The following is a 14,386-nucleotide window of genomic DNA, read 5'->3' on the forward strand; positions in this document are numbered from 1 at the left end:
TTCACTTTAATGTTTTCAACTTATTTTGTATTATAAGAACCTTAAGTAAGTTTCTCAGTTCTGATTATCAATGTCAATGAACTGACGTCAAAGAACAAAATAAATTAACACATATGCACACATGTGGACATACCCATGCACACACACACACATACACACACACTGTGTGTACATATCTGTACATGTGTTTTAGTTCACCTCTGTAGATAATGCCTTTTATAAAAGAATGAATTTCATGACTTCCCAATATCATCTATCATCAACATGCTATCGATGCCTGTCATTCATAATAGGCCTAAGCTATCAGTTGATCATTGAAATAACAAATGCTAATGTTGGTTTCTTACTTTATTTAACTCAAAGCCCCTAATTGTATAGATATGGTGTTATTGAATGAATCACCCGTCATACATTACTGGTACTGATGTGATTTATTCTTGATAGAACATGGTTCACACAGGCATGATTTGAACTTGGAAATGAGATTGATCAAAATCACACTCTGAGAGACATTTAAACTACTGTTATTCTTCTACCTTTGTGATAAATAAAATTACAAAAGTTAAAAACAGATAGAATTATAAAAGATGAATAGCTTAACGAGTCATGTGGATGTCAACCAATTCTCCAATCAAAACCAAATATTTTAATGAAGGAATACATTGGATAATATGGTTTTATATATATATTATAGCTGAGTAAAAGACAGGTTGGTCATGATTGGAATATCTCTGAGCATAAATCTGGCCTGGGTCTAAATAATATCAAATATTTTCATGAGTCCATTCTTCCACCCCCACCCCCCTCACACCTCACACCTCTTGGCTCTATATTGCCATACTCTATTCTGCTTGTGTGCCAAGTTCCACTGTGTGAAATTCTAACCAAACCAAGTCTTCAACCAATTTTTTCACATTGATCAGTGATGACCATTATTACAATGTTCCAGCACTGATGATAACGACAGATCTATTGATAATAACATTGCATCATGGAAAAATTTTGAAATCTCAAAGCCTCTTTTAAATTCACGTCTGCCATAGAACTCTTGGATCAAATGAGACTAAATATTTTATTGACTCCTATATGCATATCTGAACTTAATATGCAAGCTTACCAAAGACTCCTCACTTCTACAGTTTTTTCCCTGGTTATAGTGAAGAAACTTTCCATCTTGTGGCTCCTTCTTGTAGATATAAAGGCTTGGCCACGGAGATCCAAAGTTCTATTGTTTTTAGATGGTTTAATCAGAAGAAAAGGACAATACCTATAGTATCTGTTGGTTCTCTGATACAAAGATTGATACACTTGATGTTCAAGTATTTCAACTGTGGATGAAGCACAGATATTATCCACAATTCTTTAGAACCCAATTATTTACAGCATTCATTATAGAGAAACAAATACAAACTACATATGTGCATTGTTTCATCTCCTCTGTACATCATAAATAATTTATTCTTCATATATTGGAAGCCCTTGAATATCATATTATTTGCTTATTTCCACCCCACCAACCCTTTTTAATATTTGGTTCTTGTCATCATTGTCAATGTTGTAGTTGGCAATGGCTCAATTTCAGCCTCTTCTCTATATGTTGTTTGCACTAAAAATAATTTTTATCTCCATATAAAAGAGGAGCTGCTGATCCGTGATAACCTTGATTCATGTCAGATGGCTATTTCTTACTTATGGAAACTGAGTTTTCTATCTTTCAGTTCATTCATCATTATGTTTGATAGACACACCCTCGCCATAGCGTATCACACACTAGGATCATTTGATCTGTAAATCAATATGGAAATTTCACAGAAAAATCTCTTCTCAGAACAGTGAAAATTGTTGTTGTTCAGGATTTTCTATTTAGTTGTTTTTTTTTTTATCATTACAGTGATACTAATTTGTTCTTAAATTACATAATGATCATTATCTCTTGGGAGAATTAAATTCCTACTTTTGTTGTTGCAGATATTGTTTTGTATATGCCATCATCAATAAATTTAAGTCAATAAAGGAACGTTAACATGGTCACTGAATCTGCTAAAAATAGCTGTTAAATCTCCCACAAATCGCACCCTGCTGTCTTTTTAAAAATTGCTCTTAACTCTGACTAGAAGATCATTGATCATAGGCCTTCTTGATCATGGCTGACTTAGAATTAACCGACATCAATAGCTATAACAAGCATTATATTGGTCAGACAGTATTTGTTTGTGAAGGGCTTGAAAAGCTGATTAAGGAAATTAGTACAATGTATGAATAAATACTATAGAAAGTGAAATACTATAGGTATTATCTAACATATTATAGCAGATAGAAATGGGAATACTATAAATAATATATAATAAAAGATTCTTTTGAAAGAATGTTTCTGGCTTATTCATAACACTTCATGGGCCTCACTACAACTACCGGTTCACATATCTGTCAGTTACCCCTTTTGCTTCTTCTATTGCTACTACAACAACCTATACTCTTTTGAAGTCGCTAGCTGCATATCTTCTCCACCCAGATCTATATTCATCTCCTACATCTCTCCTCCTCTTGTTGGGTTTCACCTTAGTCTTTCATCCTCAGAACTGCAACCTTCTCAAATTTTTTCTTCAACCCATGTGTTGTAAGTATTAACTTGTAAGCATTAACTTACAAATATTAAAATTAGTCATCAACCACATTAATTTCATCAGTGTGGAAATCATCATCATCATCATCATCATTTAACGTCCGTTTTCTATGCTGGCATGGGTTGGACAGCTTGACAGGAGCTGGCAAGCCAGAGAACAGCACCAAGCTCCACTGTCTGTTTTGGCATGGTTTTTATGGCTGGTTACCCTTTCTAATGCCAACCCCTTTCAGAGGTCATATGTGAAAATGTTTCAAATAAAAAGTTGAATTGTGTAAGGAGGTTTATTTACTTTCCAGTGGTTAATTCATGGAGAAAAGATATATTCCCTTTCTTATTTGTGTACGTATTTAAGATATCCACTTAAAACAAGGAGAAAAAATTGCAACAAATGATTTTTTTCTTTGATGAAGCAGTAAGATTATTTCAAAAATGAGATTAAGCTGTGTATAATTGTAGTTGAAATGAAATGATTGAATGAATAATGCTGTAGAGCATCAACTCACAGAGAAAGCAAAACTTGTCAAATAAATATTGAACCAAACAACTGGGCTGGATAGAGGTATCCAACGTATGGTAGACCTAACATTAGGTACTTGACTTAATACACCTGGGTCCCTGGGTAATTTTAGAAAAATTCTGTCTACTGCAAGCAATTACACCAGACCCTAGGTTCCCTACCCATTTACATTTTCCCCTGTAGACATCAAATCGCAGACTAGGCATCATCAGCTTCCTTAATTCTATCAATCTATGAAGTCTGCAGAGTTTGTAAGCACTGCATGTCTTCATCATAATTGTATCTGGATGGTTATTGTTTTTTATTATTGGCTACATGTAATAAACTAAGGCAGTAAATTGGTTGAATCATTAGTCATTGCTAACATTGCCATGTGGTATTCATTTAGGCTCTTTAAGCACTGAGTCTAAATACCACCACAGTCAAGTTTACTTTCATCTTTTTAGGGTTAATAAATAAAGTACTAGTTCTGCACTGGAGCTGACTGTTCTCTCTCTCTCTATCTCTCTCTCTCTCTCTCTCTCTCTCTCCCTCCCTCCCTCCCTCCCTCTCTCTCTCTCTCTCTCTCTCTCTCTCTCTCTCTCACAAAGAAATCTGTTCTTGTCAGACCTGGAGAAGCATGAGCTTCACCAAGTTTAAAAGCATCCAAGGCATACATACCGCTTTGTCGCACCAATCCTGATTTTGTGGTCATTAACCTTTCCGTTACTGTATTTATTTTGGGGTGCTTTCTGTTTCTTTCAATTAATTTTACATATAACAAAGGATTTTGTAAAATAACTTAGTTATCATTAAGCTAGTGTTAGGGACATAAATTGTGACTCGAGTTTAGTGGAAGATTTTAATTCAAAACTAATGAAAAGACATTTGTACTACAGAGCTGGTTTCAGCCTGGTTGGTATCAAAAGGGTTAAGGATACTAAGAGTAGATGAATAGCCATACTAGTTATGCACCAAAGAGCAATCAGTGAGGTATAAAAGTTAGCAGTGAATGATGTGATGAATTTAGCACACAAGTCGGGGTACATCAAAACTCTTTTTTCAGCTCTCTTCTATTTTTTTATAGCATTGAAAGTCATATCAGAGGAATTCAAGCTTCGCTGCCCTGGGAACTCCTGTATGCTGACAAGTCAGTTCATATTGCAGGGTCTGTAAAGGAATGAAATAAGAAATTCCAGATATGATTGCAAAACCTGTAACTGAAGAGCCTTAAAATAAACTTAACAAAAACAAAAATTTCTCCAAGTAGGAAGGAAGACAGACCCCTTATTGCCTAAGGAAAATAACTGTACTCTATTTGCAAGAAAGGCATTAGTCAAAATTCTATGTGTGCCTAGTGTAAACGCATAGAAATGGTGTGATATTACAGGCAAACTATCAGGAGGTGCACCAGAGAAATAAGTAATAAGGACATTCAGGAAATAAATGCTCTCAAATATCCAGATGCCTCTTGAGAAATAGTTGATTGCTTTTCTTACTTCGGTGACCTGATTAGCAAGATGCATTCCTCTGACCCACTGGATGCTGTCAAACTCTCCAACCCATGCCAGCATGGAAAACGGATGTAAAATCATGATGTGCACTTATAAATGATATAAGTCTAGCTGATGCAGATCACCACTTGTCTCCTTGGATTCTGTTTTACCTCATATAAATACATACATGTATATGTGTTTGTATATACACACACACCTTATGTATATATATATATATATATATATATATATATATATATATATATGCATACTTATATATGTCTGCACTCACATGTGCTCAGAGAAAGAGAGAGCGAGGGTGAGAGAGATTTTGTTCATATAATGGTTACAAAGCACCATTTTATTTCCTGATAGTATCTCTGAAGTGTATTTCAAATGTACAAATAGCCTGATAGTGTTCATTCTATCAACATATCACAGCAATGATGTGCTGGGTTTGTAGGCTTGACTCTAGATACATCTTGTATAAACTCTTACACTATGCATTACATGCAAAAGAAAAACATGGATTATTTTATTTCATATTTTTTATTATTAATATTTATTCATTTTTACTATCTTTACATAAAATATCTTCAGTAAATGCAACTTTTTCCCTCCTTTTTTTGCCAGAGAAAAAAAATCTCCTGTAATCCATTTGGAGACCAATAGATGTTAGTAAATTCTAAGCATGTCAATTCTTTTTCATTTATAAAACATCTGACTAAGCTCCATTTCTGCACATGAAAGCGCATACATACATACATACATACATACATACATACACAGACACATCCATACAAACATACAAATACAGACACATACATACATACATACATGCATGAAAATACAGGAATATACACACATACATGCATATATGCTAAAATACATATGTATACAAATGATAGAGACGATAAAAAAAGGGGAAAGAAAATACATTTAGGTGTGAACCTGTTAACTTATATTGATTTGGGATATGGTGACAAAGAGTTAATGTTCATATTTTCTGAAAGAAGAAAAAAGGAAGAAAAAGCCAAAAATAGGTAAAAATACCTTTTTGACATCTTCCTTGGATGAAATATGTGTGACATCTTGTCATCTCTTATGTTTGCTTCTGACGAAGGCTCACTGTACACGATATGTATTGATATCTGCACATCGGAGAGCTGTTTGTCATGGCTATGCTGGACGTTGGTGTTCTTCTAGATAATGCATTGTTAATGCATATGCATTAATGTATGCTAGCTACTTGTTACTTACAGCTGTGCTGCCATCTATGATGGCTAACCTTTTGGATTCATAGTTGTGGCAGGTTAGGGCTGTTGTATCCCCCTAAGTGTATCTGAATCTTTCACACTCATTTCTCATACAAATATCTCTTGGGTATTAGTGTGTGCTAAATATTCTTCCTTTCCTCGCTTTCTCTCTGCCCCACACATATTTTCTTTTCATATAAATACACATTATACACACCCACACACGTGTGCATGTGTGTGTCTGTATGGGTGTATAAATATTCAGAAGAGTTTGTGTTTGAATGGATACATATAAATACATATTACATGTATGTATGTATGTGTGCGTATGTGTGTTTATTTACACTGCACGCATATGAGTGTGTGTATACACACAAGTATATGTGTATATAGATACACAAATACCCATGTACACATATATGAATATACTCGTATATATATATATATATACACACACATACACACACACACACATACACACACACACATACACACACATATATATAAGTACATATGTATAAATACATATATATACACATGCAAACATGTATATATATATATATATATATATACACACACACATACATATATATATATACACACACACACACACACACACACATATATATGTATGTGAGTGTATATATATATGTGTGTGTATGTGTATATATATATGTCCCACCCATGCTAGCATGGAAGGCGGATGTTAAATGGTGATGATGATGATATATATGCACACACACACACATATATATATATATATATATATATATATATATATATATATATATGCACATATATATATATATATATATATATGCACATATATATATATATATATATATATATGCACATATATATATATATATATATATGCATATGCAAGTGCATAAATACATCCACATAATAATTTGTCCTCTGCTCCTTCATTTTCTCTCTTCTGTGTCTTACTGCTACATGTACTTACACATATCTGCTGCCAATGTAAGCAAGACAAATGTATGCCCTAACTCATCTGTGCATTTTTCATTTCTACATACATATGTGCACATGCACACTCACACACTTGAAAGCTATCAATAGCAAAATAAATACACCAACCTACTTGCTGGTTATCAACAAATGCATGCTGCTTTATGCACATATGCACACAATACGCAATCATTAACAGCATCGTCCACATAAGGACTCTTGCATATACAACAGCTATCAGCTGGGCACGCTGGTTATCAATGCTAAGAGATTTTTCCGCTCATTTTACTGCAGCATATGCACTCACATGCACGCACTTTTCTCTCTGCGTTTGCTTTCAGTTGATCTCTGTGTAGAATCCATTATTCCTTGTGTGGCCTCTCTTTCTATCAGTGGCACTCGTCTCCAGTAACAGCAGCATTGATGCAAAGACATCCTGTCTCTGTTCAGCTTGATGCACCATATTAGCTAGCCGACCAGATAACTGATTTTTAATGTGTTCTGTATTATTTTACCAATACTCTGATTTATTATTGATTATATCAGACAAGTGCTGAACTTTGCTGTAGACGACCTCTGACAATGTTTAATTGTCCCCAGTTGATAAAGACTGCATTAATCTTTGGCATTTCATATTCTGTATTGATTTGATTGTGTACGTACGTATGTATGTGTGTGTGTGTGTGTATGTTGTGTAAGCTTGTGTGATCATCATAATAATCAGCATATGTGTGATTCTTCTTTATTTTCTTTTTATAGTAGTGTACTCACTGTTTGATGTAACCAAACAGTATTATGGTGTTGGATGAGTATGACTGCGGTTCTACAACACCTCCTCCTTGTCTTTGTGATATAGCTTTATTGATTAAGATATCTGCTAGCATTCTTCTTCTCCCTTTTTTTTTTGTTTTTGTTTTTTGGGACTCTTTAGGGATTTCTTGTTATTTTCTTTCTTTCTTGTTGTACAGTTTGTGTCTATAAAAGAAATACATGTCCAAATCTTGGAAAGGTCATAACTAGAATGATGCATATTGTTGTTGTTATTATTTTTTCTTTTTTTTAAAGACACAAAATAGTTGTTTGGCTTTCAGTGGAAAATCTTAGCTTTCTCATCACATGTTATATATTGCAATTTAAAAATGAAGAGTAGGATTTTCTTGGATTATACCAAAAGAAGAGCAAGTCCAGGAATTAGATGCTCCATTAAGTCCTGATTTAGCCCAGCTGTGTGAGGAGGAATTTATGGAATAATCTTGCTGAGTGGTTTAACAGAATAATTCACATAACGGGAAATTAATGATATCTTCTGAAAAAAAAAAAGAAAAGGAAATAAAAAATATTAGCTGGGGATAAAAAAAATATTGTTCTTTTTAGTTTGCTACCAGTGTCTACAAAACTAAAAGGAACCCCATTTTGTATGTATTTATATAAATAGGTATTGCTTTATTGTGAAAACATTCTATTTTGCTGCTGTCGGAACTATTTCCATTGGAAAATATATAATATATACATTTGTTTTTAATACATTAATTAATAATATCATGATATTGTACAATTAGTGGAGTTCAAAGAAAAAAAAAGGAACTAGAAAATCTAAATTAAGATTAAAAACTAATTAAATTAACTTTGGCGGAAAAAAGACAAAAAAAAATCTATGAAATTCTGACAAGACTCTTCACCTTCAAGTTTCTTCTATCTAATATCGATTCTATATTTATATAGGTGTAAGACCTCAGAGTCGTCTGAGAGACAAAATGAGAATGTGACTGCCATGCATTTCTGAAGGATATTTTCACATTGTCAGTGGTGTAGAATATCTACAACTGTGAATCAAAGCTTGATTGGAGATAGTGCTCTAATTATAACAGAAAGTGATGTTGGCAACAAGTGACAAATAATTGGTAGGTGGGGGTGAGGTTTAGTAGAAACAATCAACCCCCAGCAAATGACTGTTTTTTATTTTTTTTGTTTCATTCACTCAGGATGAAAAGTAAATTCTACCTTAGCAGGATTTGAACTCATAATATAAGAGATGGAATAAATGCACAAGGCATTTTAGTTGACACTGTAACAATCCAACACATCTGTTGGTAATAATAGTGTGATGATGGTCTTGGCAGTGGTGTGCTATAAAGATATCCTGGCAGTTTTAATGACTATTCTGTTCTTGTTTAGTACCAGGTAAGTCCTGATCGAGCAGTTTTATAATCAGGAGCATTCAAATGTTGACTATCCTGCCTTTTATGGGTATGTAAGACTGTATTATCGAATGGTTTCTTCCCTTTTTTAAGATGGTTAGGTGTGGTCTAAGAGAAATTTGACTGCTATTTCTAGTAGATCGAATAACCAGATAGAGACTTTGCAGGTACTAATATGGCAACTGGTGGTGCTGGTGGCTATGGTGGCAGTGGTAGTAACATGGTTTAATTTAGAGAAAGACAACAAATCTGCAACAGCAGTTGGTTATCAAGAGTAGCCAAAATTTTTTCTCCTCTGCAGCACTAGTCCACTTAGTAATATGATAAACCTATTCAGCAGGGTTCTTTTTGTGTTTTTCTTGCATAGAGCTATGTCCCTTACTATCTAGTAAAAAAAAAAGCAACTTACACCCAGCTGCAAGGGGACCAGTTTCACAATTTTAGACATCATGCCACTGGAAAGACTACTTACTCACAGGTTCACAATCAAATTGGAATCGGGTGGCAATTGTCATGGTTTAAACAACTTTCAGGTACTGAAGTCATGCTACCTTTCCCCAGAATGAGCCAGTGATGTAGCCTCTAAAGGGGTGCATAACCTGCTAGAATTCCCAGCCACATCTCTTTCAAAATGCCACCTACTCCTCTTCCTAGAAAAAAAACAAACAAAAACAAAACGGAAGGACACATTGGACATCGTATACAAAAAAAGACAGGATGGTCATGGATAGGATTAAAGGTTTGGTTGATCAGGGTGGCTTGTAATTAATGAATGAGAGCATGAACAGAAAATGCAGTGCATGTGCTAAGGAATAACAAGCCATGCACAAGTCCACCGTTGACTGCCACAATCTTTCAGCCTCAATGATTTTATAATAGTATTGCAAAAGATGTTTGGAAAGGTGTAAAACAGCAGTAAATTGTTGACTCAAGATAGATGGATGGATGGATGGATGGACGGATGGATGAATGAATGGATGGAATTTGGTAAACAACATGCTGCTATTGGTGGAATGAAATTTCTTGAAGAAGCTGTACAACCAGTGTTTCACCCCTGTAGAACAACACCAACATGCATTTCTTGTGATTCCTATTGACAGAGATTTACTGTTTTCCTTTTGTTCTATTTCCCCGCCCTACTTCTTGACATAGATATTTTATGAATGGTAATCTTTCCCCTGCTGTGTTTTAAATAATCAATAATAATTAGGAGATTCCATATCAAATTACTCTGGCTAAATACACAGGCACACAAACGTACAGGCGCACATACACACAGATATATACCTGCAACATAGTTGCATGCATATGGGTATATATGTGCTCACACATATACAAACACATATATACATGTACACAGCATACAAATATATACATAGAGGAGCTTGCAAACATATATCTGATGCTTATTTAAATATAAGTTAGGCACACACATGCACATACATATATGTATTTCTGTTTATATTGCACTTGCATACACACTCTTGGATACACAAATATACATTAGTATTCTACAGAAAACTGCACGTTTATGGTGATACTTTTGATAATATATATTCACATGTATGTATGTGTGTACAAAATATATACATACTTGAGCACATATATTTATATATATATATATATATGTGTGTGTGTATGTGTGTTTGTGTGCATATGCGTGTATGTGTTCACATAACACAAAATGTTTATTTATAAATGCTTGTTATAAGTACATATATCTATTTATATATTGATAATTTTGTTTCTCAATATATGATTCATATAACTAAACATAGATTCATTCACATTCGTAGTCACATATGTATAAGAGGGAACTACATAACAGTGCAAAACAATCGAAAGACAAAATAACTCGATACAATGGAATCATATATAACATTTACTTAAAGCTGAACACTCCACAAATTGTGACTCTGAGTTTCGACATCTTAAATGATTCTCAAGCAATCAGTGAAGGGAATCAAATGAATTCACATTTGTGTACGGAAAAGAAACAAAATAATAATAAAATGAAAATGGAATAAAAACCAGGGAATATCCAAATTAACAAAAGAAAACCATGCAACAGTTCACCTGCTAGGCATTTTGGAATAGTTCAAAGGGAAATTCTGATTTATTATGATAATTCTTTTTCTTTATATATATATATATACCAAAATTATATATATGTATACATACACATACAAAAATTACTGATAATATACACCTATGTATCTATGTAATATGTATGTGTATATAGATATATATATACATATATATATATACACACACACACACACATACATACATATATATATATATATATATATATATATATATAATCTGTGATGCATATTTAAACTACAAGTAACTCTTTAGAGCTACATGTATATCATACAGGCTTGCATTTATACACATACAGGCAGGTATATATTACACTTTCCTCTGTGTGTGTATTATATACAAATGCATAAACTCTCACATGCGCACATACACAAATACACAAGAATTGAATGTAAGTTGTTTCTGACTGAAGATGCATGCTCACACACAACTGTCAAAGCCTCTTTAAGATATATCTGATTCCAAATAAATATTTTAATTTCATTCCTATCATCATAATGGCTACTATGACTCCATTAGTAGCAAATTGGAAAGAATCTTGTGTTGAAAAATTTTACAAAATTATATATATGTATTTACATATATATGAAATTAGTTTAAAATTTCACATTTCTCAAGAATTTTTCCAGAGTAAAGACGTAATTGCATATACATATGTAAACCTTTGTAAGTATGTAAACGTGTATGCATATGTATGTATGTGTGAATGTTTTGTAAATATAATTTTGAAAATGTAATTATTGTGTTGTGTCATCTTACTGTGCAGTTAATGTGAAATTTATCCTGAAAGGAATAATGTACTTACAATGGAGTTTCTTTAATTCTTCCTCTCTTTCTCTCTCTCTCTCTCTTTCTTATCATGACTTAATATCTAATGCTCACCCCAAAATCAACAGGCTTGTTCGTTGCAGTAATGTCTGCATCGAACAACAACGAGCTGCTAAGCTCTGCTAACATGCTGCTTTTCAGAGGGAATGAAACCTGATCCATTTTTACATAGTTACTGAAATTTCCTGTCTTACCCACCCACTGAGACCTGGTTGACAGAAGACAGGCAAACAGACATACAGAGAGCAGGCTAGCTGAGCTGGAGTAATGAATTGTTGGTTGGTTATTGTTGCTGTCGATGTTGGATGTTGTTGCTGTACGAAGCTATTCAGAAAGACTTGTGAAAAAGGCTCTAGGGAGAAAAAGGAAGAAATGGATGTGTGTGAGAGAGAGGGAGAGAGAGAGAGAGAGAACGTGTGTGAAAGAGAGAAAGAAAGAGAGAGAGAGAGAGAGAGAGAGAGAGAGAGAGAGAGAGAGGAGCAACAGAGTTGGGGCCATTGCGACACTGAATCACTATCATTTATATATGGATAATTCTTGTTGTTGTAGCTTGAATACACACACGCACACACGTGCGAACACACACACACACACGTGCGAACACACACATACACAAACACACAGCAAGTTGGAAACAGAAGGGCACATTCTCAAGAGCATGTGAGAACAAATAGAGAAATATGACTCACCTCTTTTTACCTACAACGAGCAAAGCTCTGAAGAAGAAGAAAAAAAGCAAACAAACAAACAATCAATCATGCAATAATAATAATAATAATAATTCTTGCCTGTTGAAAGCATCTCTCCTTACATCCTCCCACCCCTACCTCAACAGTTCCACTACTATTACTACCACCACTACTACTGTCGTCATCATCATCATCATCATCATCATCCACACTATTGGCTTAACTTCATCTCATCGGCTCATTATTTTCATCAACACTGTCACCCCTTACCTTGCCCCTCCCCGAACTTTGATAACTCTCCATGGTTGCTGGCTGGCATGCATGCATCAACAGCTCACAGAGTCACATGTGGTGTTGTTTCTATTTGGGGGAGTGAGACTATATATTTGTGCCCGTGTATGTATATATATATATATATATATATATATATATATATATAGATATGTGTTTGTATATATGTGTGTGTGTGTGTGTGTGTGTGTGTGTGTGTGTACATACACTGTTAGTTTTAAGCATTCATTCAATTATTGAAGCAGAAATATTTGTTCATTTGCCAACACACACAAATGTTCACCCAAACAGAAGAATTAAACTCTTGCATGTATATATATATATGTGACTAAATGCAGGTACCGTATGTGAATAGAAACACACACACATACACGACATAGCTGGACACTGTTGAATTTATCATGGAAAGGAGTTAGTTTTCAGAGAGAAAGTGGGGGTAAAGAGGAGGAGAGCCTTGTCGAAGTTGTGGATAACAAATGTTACTGTGGAATTGTTTGGATAGGTGGGTGTCCTGGCATTGCTTCAACGATTGGAAACGCTGGTTCTTGGGCCTTTCGTTAGATGCATGCATGTATGTGCTTGTTGTTTAGTTCCAGGTCAGCCCCAAACCAGTGAACCTTTGGTGAAAGGCATTCTAACCACTACGGTCTTTTCTTTTATCCAGTCATATTGTATCTAGTCCTACATTATCCAATGTGTCCAGTTTTAAGATAATAAGGAATTATTTGAGGGTTATGAAGCTTGTGTGTGTGTATGTGGGGGATTCTTGTAGACTTACAGATAGCAGAATGTCTTTTTTTATTCTGTTTTCATGGATTCAGGCATTATTATAGGTTTTGGATTTTGTCACTTTACCATGAGTTGGAGAGGCTACATAGAACCTCGTTGTAGTCCTTTATCATCAGGCTCATATTGCAACACAGAAAACCAGCCATCTTTGTTCATGTGCATATTATGTTTTTATGGTGTTGTTTTATTTTTGTTCCATAGGTGGATGCCTTTCATATCATCAACAATTTTACAACATTGAACGGGTGCAGTTTACAACAGGACTAAATAATCCTTTCTAACTCATACCACTTGGATAAGTACATTCTATCATGCCGTTAGTATTAGGGTGTTAGTTTGCAACAGGACTAAATACTCTCTGTCTTGTATTAGTGTTTCTATTCACCCCCTAATCCACTTGCCAATACAGCAGCTTGCAGGGTTTATATTACCATTTTTTACTTCTTCTTTCCTAAAATATAGCTATTTATTCTCTTTTTTTTTTTGTTGGGGTGGGGTTCAATAAATTTCATATTGCAATTCACTGATACATCCCCTGCCTTACTCATGCACACACAGAAAACACATTGTGTGTATGTGAGTGGTTTTTGAAAGGATTTTCCTAATATTATTGACAAGCATTTGTCAATAATTAATAAG

The 14,386-nt window shown here is 34.3% G+C and overlaps 1 long non-coding RNA gene across 1 annotated transcript; it reads right to left on the minus strand.

The window, feature by feature from the left end:
- Positions 1–7,921: 7,921 nt before the first annotated feature.
- Positions 7,922–13,883, minus strand: LOC149132912 (uncharacterized). Its single transcript, XR_016244039.1, has 2 exons — positions 11,956–13,883; positions 7,922–8,152 (listed from the first exon to the last, which is right to left on the minus strand). It is a non-coding gene; the product is annotated as an uncharacterized LOC149132912 (long non-coding RNA).
- Between the last annotated feature and the right edge of the window lie 503 nt (positions 13,884–14,386).

Source organism: Octopus bimaculoides, chromosome 13 (genome assembly GCF_046866305.1).
Source record: "Octopus bimaculoides isolate indiv1 chromosome 13, ASM4686630v1, whole genome shotgun sequence".
Taxonomy (NCBI): domain Eukaryota; kingdom Metazoa; phylum Mollusca; class Cephalopoda; order Octopoda; family Octopodidae; genus Octopus; species Octopus bimaculoides.